Source organism: Copidosoma floridanum, unplaced genomic scaffold (genome assembly GCF_036245765.1).
Source record: "Copidosoma floridanum isolate Cflo_tuat_1 unplaced genomic scaffold, Cflo_Japanese_pri ptg000006l, whole genome shotgun sequence".
NCBI lineage: Eukaryota > Metazoa > Arthropoda > Insecta > Hymenoptera > Encyrtidae > Copidosoma > Copidosoma floridanum.
In genome coordinates, this window is record NW_028321883.1 from 16,834,416 (window position 1) to 16,857,876 (window position 23,461).

Genomic DNA, 23,461 nt, shown 5'->3' on the forward strand with positions numbered 1-23,461 from the left:
TACAAAATTATATTAAACAATTAGTAATCAACCTTTGACTGATTAAATTTTTTTAACAAAGAAGGCTAGAACGATTTATTACATTGATTATCCACTGATATAATATTACTGGCATAAATTGCTAAGTTCACATTTTTGATTCAGTTTTTTTGTTTTTCATTAAATTTTTTTTTTTTAATTTTAACATTCCTCATAAGATTTTGTTATCTAATTTTTCTGATTAAAAATTGTTTCGTGGGTTTCTTGAACGGCCAATAAAATAGAAGTTTGAATTATGTCGATAATTATTTAATTGGATCCTTTTCTCTATGAGGGCAGTAGCGCGTGTGTTTCGGTATTAATAAATTTTTTATCTTCATTTATCTGTACAAAAAAATTACTTTCACTTACAAGATTAATAAGAAATTAATTTATTTTCTAGAACTGGTTAGTTATTCGTTTAATTTTTGCGTTTTTCTCAAAAAATGTATTCAGTTTTATCATCATTGGTCTATTGGTTATAAATTTTGTGTGATCAATTTTTAAAATACGTAAGCTGACATTAATTGACATTAAAAATCCTTAAATATCATCACAATTAGTCTATTGGTTATGAATTTCAAATAATAAATTTAAAAAAATTAATTTTAATACACATAAGCAAAATACTCAGTTTTCAAAATGCCAAGAGTGCTTTTCGTTATGAACAAATAAAAAAAAAATTGATTCATTGATTTTTTTAATATGGTGTTACACTATTTTGCTGTCAATAAATTAAAAGACGATGATTTTTAAATCTCAATATATTTCATTATTTATGTGCGATTTATTTTTTAATTTTTTTAAATAAAAAAAAGAAACTATTTTTAATAATTAAAAAAAAATTATTTAAAGTTTTCCTTCAAATAAATTTTTTTCATTTAAATTAAACCAACTTAGAAAATAATTTTTTTTTAACAATCTTAGTAAATACGATATTTCTTGGTTTTTATCATTAAAAATATTTTTTTAAATGTTTATGATAAATTATAATTATAATTATCCATACATAAATCTCTATTCTAAATGACATAGAGCTTTTATTCATCAGGTAAAAAAAATGTATGTCCATTTTTTAAAATTACTTAAAATTTTTCCATTCTTATGAAATTAAATTAAATTTTTTTTTTTATTAGAAAACCTTTTATTTTTTAAATTTAGTCAAATTAGGAAATTATGGTTTACTATCAAAAATCTTTATTATTTTTTAATTTTTTTTTTTATTTTTACTTCTGAAAAAAAATTTTTTTTAATTTTAGAATGATTAATCTATACATAAATGTTGATTTAAAATGATATAAGGGCTTTTCTTTATTTTTTGATGTAAAAAAAAATTTTGTGTCGGTTTTTAAAAATTAGCGTAAATTTTTTAAATTTTAATCGAATTAGTTAAACCTTTTTTATTAACAAGAAGATTTTTGTTTTGAATTCATATAATTTAAAAAAAAATTGTTGTAGTTAAAAAACCTTATTCAATCGTTTTTTTAAATTATTACTTCGAATATTTAAGAAAAATTATGTATTATTTTATGACAATTTATAAAAATTAACTTAAATTTTATTATTTTTAAAAAATTAAATTAAATTTTTTTTATCAAAGGAATTGTTTATTTTTTTAAATCACTTCAAATAAAAATAAATGGTTTACTCTGAAGAATCTTAATAATTTCTTTATTTTTTGTGTTTGTATTTCTGAAAATATTTTTAAAATAATTTTCAGTAACTAACCATATATAATTATCAATTCAAAATGATATAGGGTTTTTCTTGATTATCAAATCTAAAGAAAAATTTGTGTTGGTCTGTAAAAAAGATTTTTTTTATTTTTTTATTCGTTTTTAATTGGAAACAATTTTTTCATCAAAAAACTTTATTTTCCAGATTTTTCTGATTATAAAAAAAAATTTTTTGTATCCTAAAAATCTTAAAAATTATTTTTTTTTAATTATTTCACTGATAATATTTTTAAAAATTTTGTAGTAATTTATCCCTTTCAAAAAATTATTTTTTAATAGTATACGGCTTTTCTTCAATATTCAATTAAAAAAAAAAATTTTTAACGAGATTTCTGAAAATTACTTGACATTTTTTTATTTTTATGATATTAAATTAAATTTTTTGTTTCTTAGAAATTGTTTACTTTTCTAACTTAGTTAAAGTAAGAAAAAAATTGTTCACTCTAAAAAATCCTAATAGTTTTTTTTTTGTATTTTTATTTCTGAAAATATTTTTAAAATCATTTTGAGTCATTAACCTATACTTGGATATTGATTTAAAATGACATGAAGCTTTTATTGATTATTAATTCTAAAGAACAATTTTTTTTTAGATTTCTTTTAATGAAAATTTTTTTTTTTTATTAAGAGAAATTTTTTTATCAAGGAAACTTATTTTTTTGAATTTATTTAATTAAAAAATTTTTTTTATCCTAAAAATGTCAACAAAATTTTTTAAATTTCTGTTTACTTAGACTATATATTTAAAAATTAAGTAGTAATTTATCTTTTCAATTATATTCATTTTAAATGCCGTACGGCTCCTTTTTGATATTAAATAAAAAAAAAAAAATTTAATGGTGATTTTTAAAAATTACTTAAAATTTTTCTATGTCCAAAAATTTGTTAATTTTTTAACATTAGTTACATTAAGAAAAAATTTTTTATTCTTAAAAATCCTACTAATTTCTTTTATTTTTTTTGTATTGTTTTTCTAAAAATTTTTTAAAAATAATTTCGATTAATTTATCTATACATGAATATCGATTCACAATGACATAGGGCTTTTCTTGATTATTAAATTTAAAAAAAATTGTGTTGGTCTGTGAAAAGGAATTTTTATTTTTGCATTTTTTTTTTTATCAAACAACATTTTTTTTAATTCTTGAAACTTTTTCTTTTAATTCATTAAATTAAAAAAAACTTTTTTGTATTCTAAAAATCGTAAAAATTATTTTTTTTTTTTATTTTTGCTACTTAAAATTTTTGAAAAAATTTCTGTAGTAATGTATTCATCCAGACATTTATTTTAAATGACGCACGGCTTTTTTTATTATTAAAGTAAAAAAAATGAATTTCTTGTATTTTTTAAAAATTACTTTAAAAATTTTTTTATTTTTAGGAAAACAAATTCAATTTTTTTTATCTGAGAAAACTTTAATTTTTTTAAATTAGTTAAATTAAGAAAAAATTACTTAATTTTGAAAATCCTAATTCTGTCTGTATTTTTTAAAGTTGTATTTCTGAGAATATTAAAGGAAACTTTTGAGTAATTTTTCCATACGTGTATATTGATTTAAAACTACACAGTGCTTTTCTTCATAATTAAATCTAAAAAAAAATTGTTTTTCGGTTTTAAAAATTTATTTTTTATTTTTTGATTTCTAGTTAATAAAATCAAAAACGTTTTAAATCTAGAATTCCTTTTGTATATTTAATTGATTCACAAAAAAATTTTTATATTTTCAAAATCTTAACAATTATTTTTTTTAATATTGTTTGTTACTTAAGATATTAAAAAAAAATTTGTAGTAATTTATTCATTCATAAATATCTATTTAATATGCCATATGTCTTTTTTTATTATTAAGTCCAAAAAAAATTTTTTTTTGCTGATTTTTAAAAGTTACTTTAAATATTTTGATTTTTATTATATACATAACACTTTTTTTTCACAAAAAATCATTGATAAATAATTATTAATTTAATTTTTATTTTTAAAATTTGAAAAATTATTATTTTCTATTCTAAATTAGTTTTTCTCAAACTTGTTTAAGGTTTTATAAAATTCAAAGAAAATTAACTTTAAAAATAACTTATAAAATTTTTCAATTGTTTGAAATGTTAAAAAATATTTCTCATATTAAATAATTCAATTAAAATTAACTGTAATAATAAAACTATACTTAAACACTTTTTTAATTGAAATAAAAGGGAATATAATTGCTAATGATTCATTTAATTTCACATTAAATTAATCAATACGATTAAATGAATGAATTATAGATATCTCTAATGACACATTATTTAAAAATTGGTTTAAAAACTATAGTTGTAAGTTATTTTTATGTTAAGTTTGGCTCATTACTTGAAAAAAAAATTTGAAAAAACTCTTTTACCTTTTATCAGACTTTTTTGAACTGCTTTTGTTATACTCGATGCACATCAATTTAACTTCCGACAGAAACAATCTTTCCAAGCTTGCAATTTTCGAGTCGAAAGTTGATCGTTAAATAATTTATACTTTCGCGATTTGACGAAAAAACGTCGCTTCGTATGATGGCCTCAACGAAAAAGAAAGGTACAAACAAGCCGCCATAGTCCGTGCATGAAAGAGGCACTGTGCACCAGTAAACAGCTTTCCCTGCTTTTAATACATGCTTCGAGCACTGCCTGGTTGCCACACTCGTCTCTAATTTATCAGCCACTCGCTCGTATTTCTCTTTGCCCAGCTGACGTTTGAGAAACGCGCGAAAATCCCTAACGCAGATATGCATCGCAGGAAAATCCAGCGACGTGTACCACGCTGATTTTTTACGGTGCGTCGGAGGATGATGCGATGACGTGGATGTGTGCACCAACCACGCGTGCATAATACTCATAACAACGATAGGGAAGTCAGCAGATCGTAGGAAGTGATGGCATTTGGTGATCATACGGCTGATGAAAAGTGTAGATGTTAGGCATGTGTGTTTGAGGGAGTATGAGAAACTATGATGAATGGGAAGCTCTTGGGAGGATGTGGCGCTCATTGCCTTAGAATAGATGGTGCAATTATAAATGTTTTAACACTTGCTCTGGTTATAAAAATAATTCTCAAACCATATCTGTACTTGAAACATTTTGAAAGTAAGCTTGCTCAATCGTTTCGGATTTTTGAGCATTTAAAACCTAAAAATTATTTAATTAAAATTTAACACCTAAGCCTTTAAAAATTGTTCAATTATAGTTTTAAAACTTTTAGTACACATTTCACACTGATTACACAGAGTATGATAATAATCATTAGAAAAACAATTCGCACCAGTCAAAATCAAGTTTTCACTAGTGTATCATGGTATGTGATGCATCGAAAAGTCGAAGTAACACAACGCCGACCTTCACTACCCAAGTTTTAATACTTGGATTTAAACTTCAGCTTCTATATTTTTCACAATAAAGCAAATTACGTCTCATAGTAACGCAACTTTACAATGTATCATAGCATATTAGGTGTATGGTGATACGGCAATAGAAACCCTATACTCACATACTCGTATTGAAACATCCTTAAATAGTATATCTTGTATTCTCGTATCATAAATATCTAACTTTTACAATATTTCTTACAATGTTTTAAGTCACAGAAGCAAAACAAGTTTGCGATGTATCGATACTCTTCATCCAACCCTTTATAAAATTCTTGAAGAGGCTTTATTGAAGTAGTTCGATACACAACTAAAGTGCATACAAAAAATCCTATCCTTTTATTTATAGAAAACAATAATTACATCATATCATTCTTTTCAGAGATTTAAAAAAAAATTTTTTAATATTTTCCTTTGGAATATCAAAACATTACCGGCTAACACCAACTAAAGATTGAAATTTATTTTGACACAATAGAGTTGAATTTACTTCACACAGTTTATCTGTAATTGGATTGTTTAAGGTTTTTGTAACCAACATTGGTAATGTTAAAATTTTTTACTAATTTTACAATGTATCAGACTTTTTGAATGTAGATACCGCAGTACAAACATCAAAAACAATCGATAAATTCTCAACCCTGATGCATAACTTTGAGATATGGTACAAGAATCGCGAAAAATATTGAAGGCAAACTTTATTCTGCACATATCCACTGTATCATACATGTATGCTGCCGGTGTTCGACAATCACCACAAGGTATACTCCCCCTGGGAACTGCAGAGTCAACGTATTCACTGACTCCTAACGGGACGTTGTACATATATGCATGTGGGTATACCTACACATGCATTGCAAAGAGAGGAACGAATATTTCCGGTCATCAATCTAAGGAGTAAATATTCACGCCAATGATTGCACTCTCACGATCGTTTATTTGCTTTATCTCTCTCTTTCTCTCTTTTGTACGCGTCCCGTATCGGCTAACCCGAATAATAAAGACATCCACGCGAGGTTGGGTGTTATTTTTGTTTTGCAGTACAAGCGCGCCGACTTTAATTAAAGTATGCCCGCCTGTGCGTGACTGCCTGTGCGGAGATGGGGCGTGTCGATGTGATAGTCGTTTATATACGGCCTCTCGATTCGCGCCTGAATTTTAATCACGCAGGAGAAAAAAAAAGTTGAATACGCAAGGAAAGGACACTGCGTGTACTAAATGTTATTTGGATTGCTGAATTCAAATGTGAAGTTGGTGCATTACATTTCGCTTGGTGATACTTTTTTGAACGTAACGTTTTTCGACTGTAGTCAAACACACGTAATCTGGACACTATTTCAGAAATAATTTTTAAGTACAGTCTAACACTTCATCAATATCCAATGTTACTTTCACAAAAGTTGTTAAGTAAAGATGTAATCGCAGATCCGCATAATTAATCCTTATGCTACGTGGACTCATAAGTAACCGTACCTACGGGTGTCAAAGTGTAATATGATCCATTCAAAGAATATGAATCTATTTCATTACAGTGCTTTTAATACAATATGAGATTTGACAATGTCATACTAATAACGTTTTTTCTGATAAGTAAAGTTTAAATTATATATTTAATCCTTCCTCGTACACCAGTAAAGTATTTTACACTAAATATGATAAAATACGTATAATACACTCAAAAAGATTGACAACAACTGTAAAAAAAAAAAAAAAAAAAAAAAACGTAAATTGTATAACGTAAGTCATTGTCATTCAGTACCACTTTTACTTTTTTCTCCTGATAAACACTAAAGAACGTATCACATTTATAGCTTTGATTTAAGCAAAACTTTTTTTTATAATTTCTTTAACTGATTGTAAACTCTGATTAGTAGAAGAAACTAACCAGTAAACGTCATTTTACTCGTCAAGCAAAAAAAACATTTGAACGATTCTACAAAAAATTTACTATGACTTGTCAAACGCATGTTTCTTCCATCCAATTACCATAAATCTTTCTCGTTATGACACGTCTGTTTTTAAACATACTTTTGACCTTACGTGACTAATGGCAAAACCTTTTGGTTAAACGAATGTGTTGTTACTTTTCACAGCAAAACTTTATCAGAAAATGTAATAACGGTTTAAACATTCGATATTTTTAACACATTGATTTTATGCATTAATGAATGTATTAATTTTTTTTTACTTTTTGTTACAGGTAAGTTTCAAAAAACTTCATTATGTTACTTATCTTCGTTGTCACGTAAGTTTTTAAATATTACTTGATTAAAGATTAATAATAGACAAAATTATTTAAACCTTTTAAAATTCATTCTATTATTACACGAAACGTTGTGTATCCTTCACTTTGTTGTACAATAACCCAACAATAACTAGTGTAAGTTTTTTTCTAGTCAAATAATACAATTTTTCATTTTTTTATTATTCTAATGCACAAAACGTATTAAAATAGTTGCACACAGATAACATTGTACTTTAACACGCCGTTTTCTATGATGAATGTTAAAAGCATCAAATGGTTAGTAACCAGATACTAATTTTTTTTAACTAAACAAATCCTAAGCCTACTTTAATTTCATAAAAAATTTCTCAATACTTTATTCTTGAAAAAATATCCAGCAAATACGAAAAATATTACTGAATTATAACAAGATATGTATGCATACATACGTTTTTTTAATAAAAATAAAGTCAAGCCTCAATTATCCATTCAGCCAATTTCTTGTGAGAAAAACAAGAAAAACTCTACAATCTGCTATCATCTGCATTGAACCTTGCAGACGCACCCCCAGGCAATAGGCGCCGCGCAACACGTATGTACTTACGTGTACATGCATAAACATCTACAGCACTCCTTAGCATGCCTAAGGAATCGTAAAATCTTGTCTCGCCCTCTCTCTCCCTTTCTACCTGCACGTGCGAAGAAACCGGCCAGTTGCAGTGATCGGCGACAACACCCTTGGGACAGCCACGCACTTTTCTTTCCGTCCCTTTTTTTTTATCGTAGCATTTTTTAACTTTTTTTTTTTTTTTACTTTAAGTGACTCGGTGGCGACGGTAATCTATGTCGATCTCTTCACGACTCTACATGCCAGTGCATGAATTTATTAATATTCGGAGAGCTTATGTCATTTCACATGTAATGGGGTAGCAACTGAGGATTGAAATGGTACATTTTTTTCTAATGTTATGCTTAACTGATTTCTTTGGACTATTGGCCTATGATTTCTTTGGAGAAAAAATTCATTTTTACAAGATTGTCAAACACGACGTTCTGCTTTGATGAAATTAATTAAAATGAGGCTCTGCATTTTTACAATACTGCCGTATTGATGAAAATTTAATTTTCATGTCAATTTTAGGTAACTTTTTTTTTTTTAAAGTGAAAGCTGTTAATCCACGTCACTGTGGCTTTTGAGTTTCTTAGTGACTAGTCCAGAAGTTTTTTTTGAATATGCTCTTAAGGAACTAAATTTTTTGTACATTTTACTATGAATAGTTGTAATAATGATAATAATAATAAAAATAATAATAATAATATTAATAATAGTAATAATAACAATAATAATAATAATAACAGTAATAGTAGTAATAATAATAATAGTAATAATAGCAATAATAATAATAATAATAATAATAATAATAATAGTAATTATCTAATTTGCGAATTCAGAAATTGATTTAAGCTCTCAAAATGAAACTGATAAATTTTGTTTTAAAATTTATAGCACCATAATAATTTCCCATTTATAAAGATTAACTTTTTTGTAAAAGTGTCTCACAAGAATTTGTAATGAAGTCTATCATATAAAAAAAATTTTTTGCATAACTTCACATAATTTATGTATACAAAACAATACATTTTCTTATGATAGTACAAAACACTGTGCATAAGAAAGAGGAAAAAATTTTTGTTCCAAGACAAATCATTGACATATTACTAAACTCTACAAGTCGTCAGTGCGTATACTCTGTAAATATGGCTTTCGTTAACCTACATGGTAAAGAAATCCAAATAGGATCATTCTTCAAGGTCAAGGACATAGACCGTAATAACTTATCGAGTCACCGGTTGAGACGTGTGTAATCTTTATTTTTATGTTTCAACTTCAATTAAATGTAAGCCGTAGAGATTTATATTGAAGCACAATCGGTATATTTCAATAAACATGATATCTGAATAATCCCTCAAATCAGCAAAATTTTACCGATACCATACGATTCAGATCGTAAAAAATTTTTTAACTAAATTACTTCCATTGTTAATTCTTCGTAATCTAATTTTAAGAAATAATTTGTACCATACATACTTTAATTTTTTTTAATAATTATGTCAAGACAATTTCAAAGTTTTATCAGACTAATGAGTTTCAAGTATTTTATAGCAAAATTGATGAATTCATTGGAATTTCAATAAACATAAACATGATATTTTTATCAAGGTTAAAAAACAAACCTCTTGAACAAATAATACATTTTCATATTTATGCGTGCATGTAAGAAGATAACATTTTTAAACTTCTGTTACACTTTCTACAAAATATACGTAAATTTTAATAATCCCGAATTCAAATTAATGTTTAACTACGAAAATTTTGCATATTCACTTCAAAAGGCCAATTCAATCGCATTTTGTTGCTGGATAAAATTGTAATTCGGAATCCAGTCCAAAATATACATAGGTATATTATAAAACCAGACCCGAATAGACCAAAATCATTATACTCAAAGACATAGATCTAGTAAATGATGAACGAAAGTGTTGCGCGAGCGCAGTCTATTTTTAAATTCTACCGACTGCAACTATAAATATATGACACGTGGTAATTCAAAAATTTTAACGCTCTATAAAAATTCTTCAAATTCTACTAAAAAAACAACGAGAAAAAAAACACTCCTTAGTTGTTATTTGCTCGAAAAATACGTATGCGTTAAAAACTTTGTATTACAATTTCGAAACTACGTGCGACTTTTCTCTAATTAAATTAACATTCGTAGAGTACAAGCACGTACGTTCTCAATAGATACTTTTGTCATCGCAAGAACAACAGAGCCCGTTTTGTTATTTCACGGCTGGTGTGACGGAAAAAATATCAAAGCTTTGAGAGAAAAAAATAATAATAACAATAAGTAAAAATTGTTTCCAAAAAATTTCAAAACTCGCAAGCAAGACTCGTAATATTCCTCAAGACGCTAGATATACTAACTTTGACGTGTGGGACTCAGAAAACTGCTCAGCTTCCAATACAAAATGAAAGTTGTCACTCGGCAATTCCCCACCTCTTGTCTGCCCTATCACTCCCACGTCGATGCTAATACAAGAATTGTCTTTTTTGGTCACAATTTTAAAAGTAAAAAAAAAAAAAAATCTGACTCAAATCAATTAATACGTCACACGCGCGTGTTCAAAATTCTACATATAGTATATGCGGCTCCAAGAGAGACCACGAACCAGCCGATGGAAGCTCCTTAGCCACGGCTCCAAGCGAGACTGGCCCAGTTCCATCGTATTACCGGCTATTATATCTCCCTACCTTTTCTCCCATGTCCTGGTATAGATATACACCCAGTCGTATACCCTCCACTTCGCACATACACGCTCCGTTCACTCGTAGGTAAATGCACACCTCGCACGCACATGCCTTGCTGCATCTTTGGGATTATGTTCGGCACAACACGTTTGTCGTCACGTCCTCCGATGACGCTGATTGGTTTTTTAGCTCCTTTTTTTTTTAACTCACTGACAGGAGAGCGGGCCTGCCTATGGTCACGCGCGTGTGGGCTTCGTTTGTTTTTGCTTTCGGTGAATCCACAGATGTTTGGGGTCGATGATCTAAATGGTCGTGTATATGAAAGGTTTTGGAGGAATATGGATGATTGTTTTTTTTATCTTACAAACCTTTTCTTATAAATGAGAATTTTTGGAAATTCTATCCTTACGAGTTTTCATGATTACAATGAGTGAATAATGTAACAGTAGTCTCACATCTCTTTTGGCGAAATGACGTGTTCAATTCATCAAAGGAGAAACTTTCGTCAAAAGTGTAATAAGCAGCGCAAACATTGTACAGTCATGCGTTCATGTTTACGTCTGTAGTTATTATTTTAACTTTGCTTGTAATTTCATTATCCGCTTCTCATAATTTTTTTATCTTGACCTTCGAGAAGTACGAAGTTTAAGCAGCTACTTGTTATTGTCATAATAAAAGAGATTGCTCAAGTGATTCAGTTGATGCGAAAAAATCATAAAGCGCATATAATTGGTAATGATCAATAACTAATGAAATTTTTAAATCGATATCGAGCTAAACAGTCGTTTAATTTTGAGTTCTTCTTCAACCACAACTTTTGGTCGGAAGTCTAAGATCCCGAATAGATGATTTGTTATTCTTTTGTTGGGTTATTGGTTAAAACGAGTATTGAAGCAGCAGGTTTATTATAAAAGTGATTAAAATTATTTGTTATTTGAGCTTTAATGATATACATTTGGTCTAATGGTAAAGTCAACACAAGAAAAAATCAAAATCCCTACAGGCTTGAGTGAGTGGTGCATTAATTTTTGATAAGATTAATTTTATTTACAAATACAAGCATTTTTCTCATTTTAAACATTGTGTAGTTATCTCGACAAATGGCATAAAAATAAGAGATTTGCAATGTTTTTTTCTTCTTCTACTTAAAGAATATTATTATTATTTTAATTATTTTATCACAATATTTCCACTTAAGATAATAAAAATGACTTAAATAAAATCGAGTATAAAACCGTACTATATACTTTTAATTACGCCTTGTAAAGGTAATTTTAAATTGTTTACGCCCCCGAATTTTATTTATTATTAATGTACCTTTTTGTTAAGTGAGTCAACATTTTTATTATTTCCTATAATGATTCACGGTTGTTCTATATAAAACAAAAATTATTTGTTCTGTACAGATGTATCTTTGGTAAAAAATTTATCATTATTGTTAGAATTATCGATTCTTAATTAAGTAATCTTCATTCAAAGTCTTTATTTACAAAATTTTGTGCAAGATGTTGATTGTCTTTCTCATCGAATGCGGAAACAATTCAGAAAGATTAATCAAGATTATCATTAATACTACTACATTGTTTTCATGACTAAAAAAACTTCTACTTGGTACTAGCAGAAATCTCATATAAAAATAGTTACCACTGTTGACAGAGTAAAACAGATTTTTGGTTGATGTAATCTCAGATGTCCAGAATGAGAAAATACATTATTTATTTTAATGCGTTTGCATATTATTTTAAGTTACATTTAAGATGACAACTACACTAGAAAAACCTTACCAGCCATTAAAATAATAGTACATGATATAATAATATTATCATGCCGACGTTGTATCCATAAATAGAAGGTTTTGATTTGTGCTTTTTCGTGAATATACATGACAAAACCGGAATAAATTATACAGTTTGTAAAACATTTCTCAATAAAAAATACAATGATCGATATCATCGAAAATATTTTATAGCAATTTCACTTTCCGAAGTAAGCAAATTTTAGAAACTCTTTGTATTTTTTGTCTTTGCCACGGTATTGAATCACATTATTATTTTTTGTTCTGTTCTCAAAATATAAATTAATCCAATACAAACGAATATAGATGAAACATTTAAAAAGTAGTGTTAAATATACGTTGCACATTTACTTTAATGCAAATCATCGTACCAATGATTCATCACACCGCTGTGGCATACTGTTAAATAAGTTATAAAAGATCCACCGACAAAATAATCATACACCTTCCATCTCGATTGAAAATTAATTCAACTGAATACCACCTCGAGAGCTCTTGATAATTCGTTAGTCCCCCCATAGCCAGTCGAATCAATTTGCGTTACAAAGTAATCACGTTGGCGCATGTGCGAGCAACAACAACAGCGCACGCAAACTAATAAAGTGATGAATAACGCGACCAAAACCTCTAATTAAACGCACCTACACACGCGTACTTCTTCAAGCAATGTATTGGTCATCCAGCGGCAGCCGCTGTTTCTCTCAACAAATGGCCGGTAACAAGATAATTTATTCTAGCGCACGACCGGCAGTTATTCCCATGTACATACCTGTAAATTTTACTTGTAGACACATACAGGTAGTCAGGCTGGGTATTAATTACACGTATTGAAAAATACTCGACTTTAGCCATCGTGCGAACGATATGACTAGCCACTTCACTGCACGCGAGTCGATTAATTAACAGTGGCATTAGTGATTATAGAGCCCAATTAAGTAAAATAAAATGTTCAAGTATACCATTAGGTCGCAATAGATGCATGGTGAAGGAAGAAGAGGTAATGGCAGAGTGATTTAAAATCTTCTGATCTCAAAGGAGGGGAGTGACATCGTATGTATAACGTATATGTATATATATATATATATATATATATATATATATATATATAATATACGTTTTTATGGCCTGTAATGAAAGATGCATGGAGCATGCGAAAGGAACGACGTGTATGTTATTAATAAGTTGGAGGGCTGTGCATTACGGGCATTAAGTTGATGTGTATATATATATATATACGTGTAAAAATGTATATACCTATGAGCGTTGGTAATAAGCTTATGGAGTGTATAATATAGAGGGTCAACGAGCTGATGGTAAACGTTGTGTTGCGCTGAACAAAACTATCAAAGCAATCTTGTACTGCTGATTATTTAAACGTGTGTTGTGGATGTTACAGCTAGTATGGAAATGGTGTGATTATTGTGATGTGATCCGTGATTTCACGATCGTACGTCATTTTCAGTGCACGATTTTTTTGGATTAATAAATTTTTTCTTTTTTTTTCTTTCGTCAAAAGTGTATGATTAAAAAAACGTTAGATTTTTGGTACCTACATCCACCCTGTTCTTAGTTACATGTAGTCTTCAGTTTATATTAAAAACCTCATATTTTATCAAAGGTCTTTATCAAAGGTGTAAAGATGATAATAAAATAAATCATAAAAATAATAAATAGCTGTTATTTTAAGATTTATATAACTTTTTGTGGTTTCGACAATCATTTAACAAGATGTTTGCCAAAAACTTATCATCTAGACTTGTACGTGAATAGTTCCATCGTTCCAAAATAAGTCTCTGGTTTTGCCAGCGTCACATAGGAATCATTGTTTTTTTACGATGCATTTCTATGTTTCAACACAGCGTGTAATTAATTTCAAAGAATAACAAATCACTCAGTCGAAGATTATTGCATTTGAAATGCAAAGAACAATATAGTACTTTTCCTTTACGCGAGTACGTGCAGATCATAAATCTCAAGTTTCTCAATAAAGCTTGCAATTCGTATCCCAAAGTGAAAGTTTTGTGTTAACTTGTGCAAAAAAAAATCGGCTGAAAAACGAAATCATTTAGAACAAAAACATTCTTAGATATAGCTTTTTTCATATAATAATTTTTTTTTATTGGTAACCAAGCAAAAGGGACATGCAGTATGGAAGTCATGCTGTATTAAAAAACATCGTGTAAGTTTTTAAATTTTCTAAAACAAAACTCTAAATCACTCATTATTTATGTTTCTACACAAAAGAATTTTTGATGTTATGATTCAGTGCCGAACATTTTCATATTATATTTTACATATCTACTTAAATGTTCATTGTTACATTCGTTCCAGTTATCAATCACATTGAACGCGATATCAGAAATAAAACATTACTTTACTATACCCCTTTATCTATATAATAAAGTGTGATGTTATTGTATTAAAATAAATTTTTTTTTTTAATTTCTTGTAAATAAAAGTTTTTTTCAACAGAATGGTCAGATCAAGTTAAGTCACTTTAACTTCTTTGCCTATTAATGGCTTGTCCTACTTTAATAATGAAAAAGTTTTAAATAAAAAAAGGTGTTAAGTACGATAGCATGTTTTCTAATAATTTAGAAAAAAATAGATTTAAAATATATTAGTGACTCACTAAGGAATTAGTAGTTTAAGAATTTGTGATTGCAAATCAGTAGCAGAAAATTAAAAAAAAATGAAATATGAAATAAAAAATAGATAAAATTCCAATACAAAAGTAAGGATGTTTTAATACGACCAATTAAACGTATTATTTTCTTCAATTACTAACTGAATGACGTGAAACATAAAATGAATTCCTATGCAAATATTAAATAACACATACATTTAAATTTCACAACAAATCAAGAATCAACAAGAAAGACGTAATACAAATAATTATTTTTAATTAAAAAATAACTTATAATTCTGATGCTGTTATAAACTCCACTAATAACATAACATCTAAAACCTCAATAAAAAAATTTAACCGTCACATAAAAATTTATCAATCGATATGAAAAGCTACACATTTTCCCCTTTGGCCTAGATAATTTCCTACGTGAAAGGTTCTATTATCCTATGTGTACTTGCACAAAGCATGCAATAGTCGATCACTTCACGGTCCTCCGATAAAATGAAAGGTACGGAACTTTCTCGTCACAAGTATAGACTCGATGCGCAGCTTCCTACTTTGCGACTCGTGGCTCTTTGACGGGAAATGACGTTAGCGCGGTTCCCTCTCTCTTCCTTTTGTGCATCTCCATTACGTCCCTCTAATTTATACCACAATATGTGCGGCCTGATTTAAGATACGAGCCTGAGGCCAGGCATTCGGGAAACCGTAATTGACTCAAAGACCGATTGCAGGCTTGTGTACACCGGTAACTATTTGTTACCCTCTTTAACCTTTAGCAATAATAAATCAACTAATAATTTATTTTGAAATGCTTACATTATCGATTTTACGTGGTTTAGAATTTTTTGTATAATAAAATAATCAGGTGTCTTAAGTTGTGAAGTAAATTCCATACTGTAATTCATTTACCAATTTTTTTTTTCAAAATGTCCCAGAGAGAATCGCTTTGTTTTTATAAAGGGTTGATGATACTATCGTACAATAATACATATGTTTTTCTGATAGACGTTTCATGGAAATGGAAAATAATCATATCTATTATCACGAGTAATGACATTATTTATATAAATAGAATGTACAAAAATTGTTAACTTCATTATTTTAAACTCGCCAACAATGTCGTCACGATGAGAAAAAAAAGCTTTTTTTATCATGAAATTCTCGATTGATAAATAAGAGTATCTTAGCGATGATCATTTTATGTCAGTCATAATAAATTTATTTAAGCATGATAAAATATACTTGTACAAGACTGTAATTTAATGAAAAAAAATAATTATTTGACCATGATATTTTTATATTTTTAGTCTAACCTGAGGTAATAAATAGCGTTATCTTCTTAAACTAACAATTCTCTTTTATTGGATTTTCGTCTTAAAATTTTGTTTTTTAAATTTTATTATCTAACTTACGTTAAAAAGCTACTGGCAAAAATGGTTAATATTATACCAAATTAAATTCAAATGTTTTTTTACGAAAATTAGTACTTTGAAGAAATGTACTTGATTAACAATAAAATCTTATACTTTTCTAGTTATTAAAAAAAATAAACAAATAACTAAAATAGTCACATTAATTCTTTATGTAGAAAAAAGTGATGAACAACAAACAAACACAAAAAGTTGATAATTCAGTATTGATTTTAAACGATGAGTTGCAGGAGTCTTTAAAGCAGCATTCCAAGGAGGTTTGGTTTTGGCCCTCCTCTATTTCCAAGCATTTTTCTACAGGTGCACATGATCTTAAATAAAACGCTTTTTCTCCCACTTATGAAATTTATAAATCAACATGAGTTTGAGTAGGTCCTATGTAATAAGTTGAAAAATTTGCGAATAAAATTAAATAATAACAAAAAAAAATAAAATAAACTTAGAAAAATCATTTTTGATGTACAAAAAGTTATAAACACCATCTTAACCAATTTAAGATGAGGTTTGTGGTAAAAATCTCGAAAAATAGCTATTTGAATATTAAATTTTACAAAATAGCCACTTTTAAAAAGCAGTAAACTCTTGAATCTATTCACTTATCAAGAGGCATTTGAAAATGGCATATAGTTACAAAAAATGAACAATAGAAAGCTCATACAATTTTGAATCGATCGGCATCTCGTTTAATATAGTTTGATATGATATATAACATATATTACTACGAATAATGACTACGAATAAATAATGAATACCTATATTCTGTATCATTTTCTTTCCGTATGTATAAAAGATTTTCTTTAAAATTTTAATTTAAACTTTCTAAATTCTCGCGTAAATAAAATCACTTCACTCAACGTAAGAAAATCAAGTGTAGACTTCACCAACTCTTAAATACCAATTTTTTACCCTCGAGCAACTCACTAGTTGTTTCATTCCTGCAATTCCAGTTGACTTTACCAGTCAACCTCATTTTTCTAAAAATTCCCAGCTGCATTTCGAGCTTATTGTATTTTTCGATACTACAATCTTGGCTACGTATTTTTATCAAATTTTGGCACTCTGTTTCACCGTCACCGTCATGGCACTGATAACACTTCCATCCACGCCCTATAAATTATTTACCATACGTTTATGTTAGGTTATTTTTATTTACTTATGTATTTATTTACTGTTTTCAATAACTAGAAAACAAATTGTTACCTTCATTAGTAAAGAACATAATCAGAGTAAGCGCTATGACATTTCAACGAGAAAACATTTAGACTTGGTTTGATTTACAGTATACGTGACTTCCTCACCGCTTGAAATGAAAGTTAACACTAATTGAAGTAGTTAAAAATACTATTTGACAGCTACATTCCACGTTTATCATTTTTGGAAGTATCGACACGTAGGTATACCATACCAATGAGCACCGATGCAAAGTTCAAACAAATGTACCTTTATGTAAGAACGCTTACTGTATAAAAAATATTATTTCACTTTTGCGAGCTGATACTAAAATTTCTTGCAGTGTTAAAAATTAATCAATTAATCAATTTTTAAACAATTTCTATACCTCATAAATCCAACTGATTTTTTTTACAAGTAATTAACCAGAATATTCTATTTCCTAAACAAATGAAATAGGTATTTAAAAAATCAAATAATTAAAAAAAAAAAAAAAAAATTAATTTTTGAAAGATTTTCAGTTATTGATACGCATTGATACTGTCAATATTTTAATTTTAAAAATATGTTATTAACTCTACTGCTTCAGTTCTCATGAATGGAAAAGTTTTGTTCTTGTTTTCTTTTGTTCGAGTATCACCACAGCGTCACAGAGAGACATTTATCGATGTTCTTCATAAATTACTGAGGAAAAGGTTTGTAACCAAAACGCTATCAATAGTTGGAAAGTTACAGAATAAACGTTTACATCTAATACACTTGACAATTCTAGGAACATGATTAATTACGCGGTATTCCAGTACTTTCAAACCAAAATTTTGTAAATTGCTTGAAGGTTGGCTCCTGTCAGAGAAGCGTCCAATTTATTTCTCAGTAAATCCTGAATATGGGTGTTGAAGCAATGTAATTGAAAATGATAAATTTAAAACTCATTGATCACAAAGCTTTTATTACTCATACAAAAAAATATCATAAAAGTATATGTCATATTTACGTTTGCAGAAAAGCGACTGAAAATCCGAAAAATGAATCGTAAAAGCAACCCAATGACCACAACAGCATAAAACGTGCATTTTAAGTACGTCACATCAATATAGATTAGCCCGTGGTATGCTCTTATTCATTATTGAAAACATAAATCGCTCACGTGGAGCGGAAAAGTTTACGAGCCCATCAAACGGATGTGGAATGCCAATAAAGTTGCCAGAATAGTCGCGTCTATTATATTACTTCTTTCCTTTGTCGCTCTTCTCGGGTGGTAACCCACTATTATATGTACCAACGTTGTCCTTTCGGAAAAAATACAATTTTACTTTTTTACGTCAGTCCGTATACTTGTGGTATGAGCATAAAACGAAAGTACGCGTAAAATGGCAGAAAGTAATATTGAAGATTCGCATGAGTACGGAGTGGGTAAATCGAGGCAAGAAAGAGCGGCGAGATAATAACAGACGGCGACCGATCCTCCGATCTTTCTCGTAAATATGTAACTGCACTCGTGGACACACGTAAAGGCCAGCGTCTTTGATACTTAAAAAAATTTCGTAACTTAAACGTACGATATTTTTTTTTTTACTTCCTTAGATGCATCAATGATTTATAATTAAGTGTTTTCTTACAGTATTTCAAAGCAAATACATAAATACTTTTTTAAATACGTTGGCTTTTTTTTGTTTCTAAATTTTTTCTTATTCAAATTGCACTGCATGGTTTTTGCTCGAAAATGTTTTCGTTGAAATATGTTTTTACAAATTATAATTGAAAAAAAAATTTTAATATCAATAATGCGTTACATTTTTTGAAAAAAAATAAAAGTATTTGTGCCAATGTCTGGAACATTTGCTTAACTTTATCTCCTGTTTTTTGAGAAATATCTGGCGAAATTTTTACTGTTTGCTGAAATTTTTATTTTTTCATATTTTACATTGCTAACCAACAATAGATCTCATATTATTTCATTTTTTCGAAAACTGAAAAGAGAAATCAAAGTGTCTTAAATTCGTCTCACCAGTTTAACGTTACGTAAATCAGCATTCGTTATTCAAGACTTTCTCGAGTGACTGCATAAGTGCAAGGAAAGATCGGTACTTCGTAATCACGAGTATTTTGTCACTTTCTTTCGCGACAGTAGTCAACTTTTTGCCCTTTTTTTTTAAGAAAATCAGAAAAATATCTTAGTTGTCTGTTCCCACCCTGAGCCATAAACATTTGATTCAGGTGAAAAAAATCAATATTGTAGAGTCTCGTGATTTACCTCTGTAGAAAAATAGTGCATAATTAAGGTTACTTAATAACTGAGACGTAGTTCTCCAAAAAAGGTCTCTAAACAGCCGAACCAAAATACCCAGCCATCAAAAATAGTCATTGACATAACACACATATACACGTAAGGTCGTACAAGGACGTAGCCCATTAACACCCAGCACTGCTGCCACTGCGTCGTCGTCGCTTTTGAGAGATGAAATCAGCGTTCGTCCGTCTTTACCGCGCGTGTCTCTCTCTCAAGCTTTCAACGTAGCCTATAGTGCCTGTGGTCGATTTTGCTACGTGTACAGGCGTTTAGTTGGTGAAACTTGCGAATACAGCATCATACTGATGACGCTGATGCTTTTGTATACATATACATCCGAGTTAAAATTACGAGTATAATGAAGCTTTCCATGCGTTGAACGGTAGAGGTTAGAACAATGGAGGACGTGGATAATTTGTTGGATAAAGCATTTATCTTTTGAAGAATCAATGGTGATAATGCTCCTTTTAATTTTTTCTCTTTATAAATGAGTAGTTATAAGAGGAGAAAATTTAGGTTCTATCAAGATTCGCTGACTGATTTATGGCCGCGTTATGAAAATTATCATTTCAATTTCGAGGTGTGTTTTTTGTGGTCAAGTGCAACTATCGATTGATCGATATTTGCGACTCTGATCGATTGATTTCATGGAACTTCGTATCATTACCACAATGATGTACTTATCCACACAAAATAACAAAAATGTAAATCCGAGTGAGTATCCAACCAAGAAATGATTCAAGCGTGTGCAGCATCTTTGCCTGGTGAAAAAAGGGGATTCCCCTTTTTTCTCAGATTCTCTCAAATTATTTGCACTGCTACCAATTCTCAATCACTGCACGCTGTGAATTGTTTTTTCACACTCCCAAATTGTTATGACTATACTCACTTACCATGGAAAAAAAGCTCTCGCTCTTTTCATTAAAAAGTTTCCTCGAAAAAGGCCCACGCACGCTCTTTTTGAGTAGCGAAAGAAAGAAGCTATCGCTTGTGTGTACTTTCACACGAGATAACAAATATTTCCACACGCACGTAGTTATTTCTGGGTACAATTGGTATCCGTAGGTATCCGTGTTTTTTTTTTACCTGAAAAATTCACTACGATTTTTTTATCCGTATTTTTTGTGACTTGTAGTGTCGGAAAAGTGAAAACTTGACGACGAATACATACAAGAATCATACAAAAGTTATCAAAAACGCGCCAATAGCGTTTACAAGGCTTGGTATTTGAGAAAAAAAAAATTTAACTCAAGGTCATATTTCATGTTTAGAAGTCACTTTAGTGTACAACGTGCACCCAAACGTGGTTAACACTTTGTATTCCGTCAATGAGCGCCCAAATGATTTATAAAGTGTGTGGTGCATGTACGCGAGTTCATCATGGTACTGAAAAAAGGATATATGTGTGTGTGTATGTGTATGTATGAATTCCTATACATTTCTAACCGTTCACGCGTTGATGAAATGTACGACCGTCGCGTGCGGTCTTTTCTAGCCGCAAATAAGACAAGTTGGACAAAAGTTTTAGCATAACTTTTACATGCTTCTGTGAGGAATATTTATCTTCTTCCTCTGTCTTAATTTTTGTATGTATGATTTTATTTACTTAATGAGTCATGATGAATTCTACTTTGAATTTTTATATTATCTTGTTACAATAAAGATAATAATGTTGTAAAAACTGTCATTTTAATATGGATTCTTACGGAAAATAGTTTACTTATAAAAAAATTTTATACCAAATAGACCACTTCACTTGTAAATTTAAAAAAAGCGCGTACCTGATTCCAAATTAATTTTGAGCACTTTTAAACGTACTTTATTTCATACAATAAATAATACCTAAAACAAAATTTTATGAATCTCAGAAATTTTAATAAGAACTGATTTATTGGCCACTTCAAGGAAATATTGTTGAATTAAAAATTGTTTTAAAATTAAGTCACCCCAGGAGTGTCGTAACTTTATAATTAAATGAAGTTTCAAATGTATTCACGTATTCCATAATTACCATTACTGTTTCAACAGTCGATTCTATGAGATTCACCGTACTTTTTATCAAATATGCACTGAAATGTTAATATGGATTGAAAAATCAATCACATAATTTTTTATAAAAAGTTTAATTGTACTTAAAAAAATTTACAGTATTAAATGAATCAAAATAACTGACTTTTAGAATACCAACTTTATGAATACTTATCATAACAAAGATTTCTTTCTCTTAAGCTTAATAAATTCACAAGCTCACATATAAAAAAATAAAAAGGCCAAAGTTTTGACTCCAAAGAATTTTCATGAATCATATTTTTAATCGCCTATATAAGCTTGAAGCGATAGAGTTTATTGAAACTTAATTTTCTTTCAAAATATTTATAACAATAAATATTTTGTCTAATAATTTGGTTACAATTAGAAAAATTATATCTCTATTGCTTTTTTAATGGACTTGTATGTTGACGATGAAAGTTTTATGTCCACACGCGTGAAGCATATTTTATTAGTTATGGAAACAAAGTCGTTTCTAGAACGTTATAGGGTGATACGAATATGTTAAGATTTTAAAGTAATTTTACGCAGGCTATAATGAATTATAATTTTCTGTTCAATTGAAAAATTAAAAACTTCTCTCGTCAAATACTACATTTGCGTTAAAATAAAGGCATATTCTAATGATCGTTACCAATGTTACTGAACAAAATTATTGGCTGTTAAAAAAGATTTTATGAAGTCATAAGGGCCATAGCTTTAGTAGTTAATTTTAAAGAACATCTATAATCTGCTTACTATTGTGTCTACGTTTACTGAAGAATAGAATTTTTTTCATACTTTTTACTTCATTTGAATTCTTTTGTTTTTAAAAATTAGTTTTAATTTCGATACTTTTTGTAGTTTCCTTGAAATTGTCTTGAATAAGAATCATAAAAAGGTTTTCTATTTAAAAATTATTAAAGTTGGTGAGTTGTTTTATTAAAAAATTTTTAATTTATTCATTAAAAATCAAATGATATACCTTACTAAAAGCTGATTTTGATTACAATATTTACTTTCCTTAGAGAAGAAGCTTTTAAATAACGTTACACACAACTTATTAACTTAATATTTTGGAACAAAAAGGTTTTTTAATTTACAATGATTTTACTTTTATACGTCAAGTTAAAGAACTTGACAGAAAAAAGTTTTAAACAATTTTAAAAATCATCTTAAGATATCAAAATTTTTTTTTTAGTTCAAACAATAATGTTCATTTCTACGTGAATAATTTTGAACTGCTAAACGGAGTTTGTAAAGCTTGAAAAACAAAAACAAGAAATGGGTGCAACTTAAAAGAATAAAGGAATTAAATAAGTACCCAAATAGAAAACAAGAATTTCAAAACATAAATATACATGTAAGCTAAAGAAAATCACACACCAAGTGTTTTTTTTTCAAGCATAGCATCGTTTGTAAAGGCAATTCTTATGTTT

At 28.7% G+C, this 23,461-nt stretch overlaps 2 protein-coding genes across 4 annotated transcripts in view; one reads left to right on the forward strand and one right to left on the reverse strand.

Moving 5' to 3' along the window:
* Nucleotides 1-23,461, forward strand: part of Syn (synapsin) — a 65,553-nt gene that overhangs the window by 25,475 nt on the left and 16,617 nt on the right. The window lies entirely within an intron of this gene.
* Timp (Tissue inhibitor of metalloproteases) overlaps nucleotides 1-23,461 on the reverse strand; it is a 41,710-nt gene that overhangs the window by 8,930 nt on the left and 9,319 nt on the right. Inside the window, exon 1 of one of the 2 annotated variants that reach the window (XM_014353844.3) lies at nucleotides 10,351-10,606. The exons of the other annotated variant lie outside the window; for it this stretch is intronic. The gene's annotated coding sequence lies outside the window, so the exon portion shown is untranslated. Of the gene's footprint in view, nucleotides 1-10,350; nucleotides 10,607-23,461 lie in introns of those variants that run through there. 2 annotated transcript variants of the gene reach the window in all.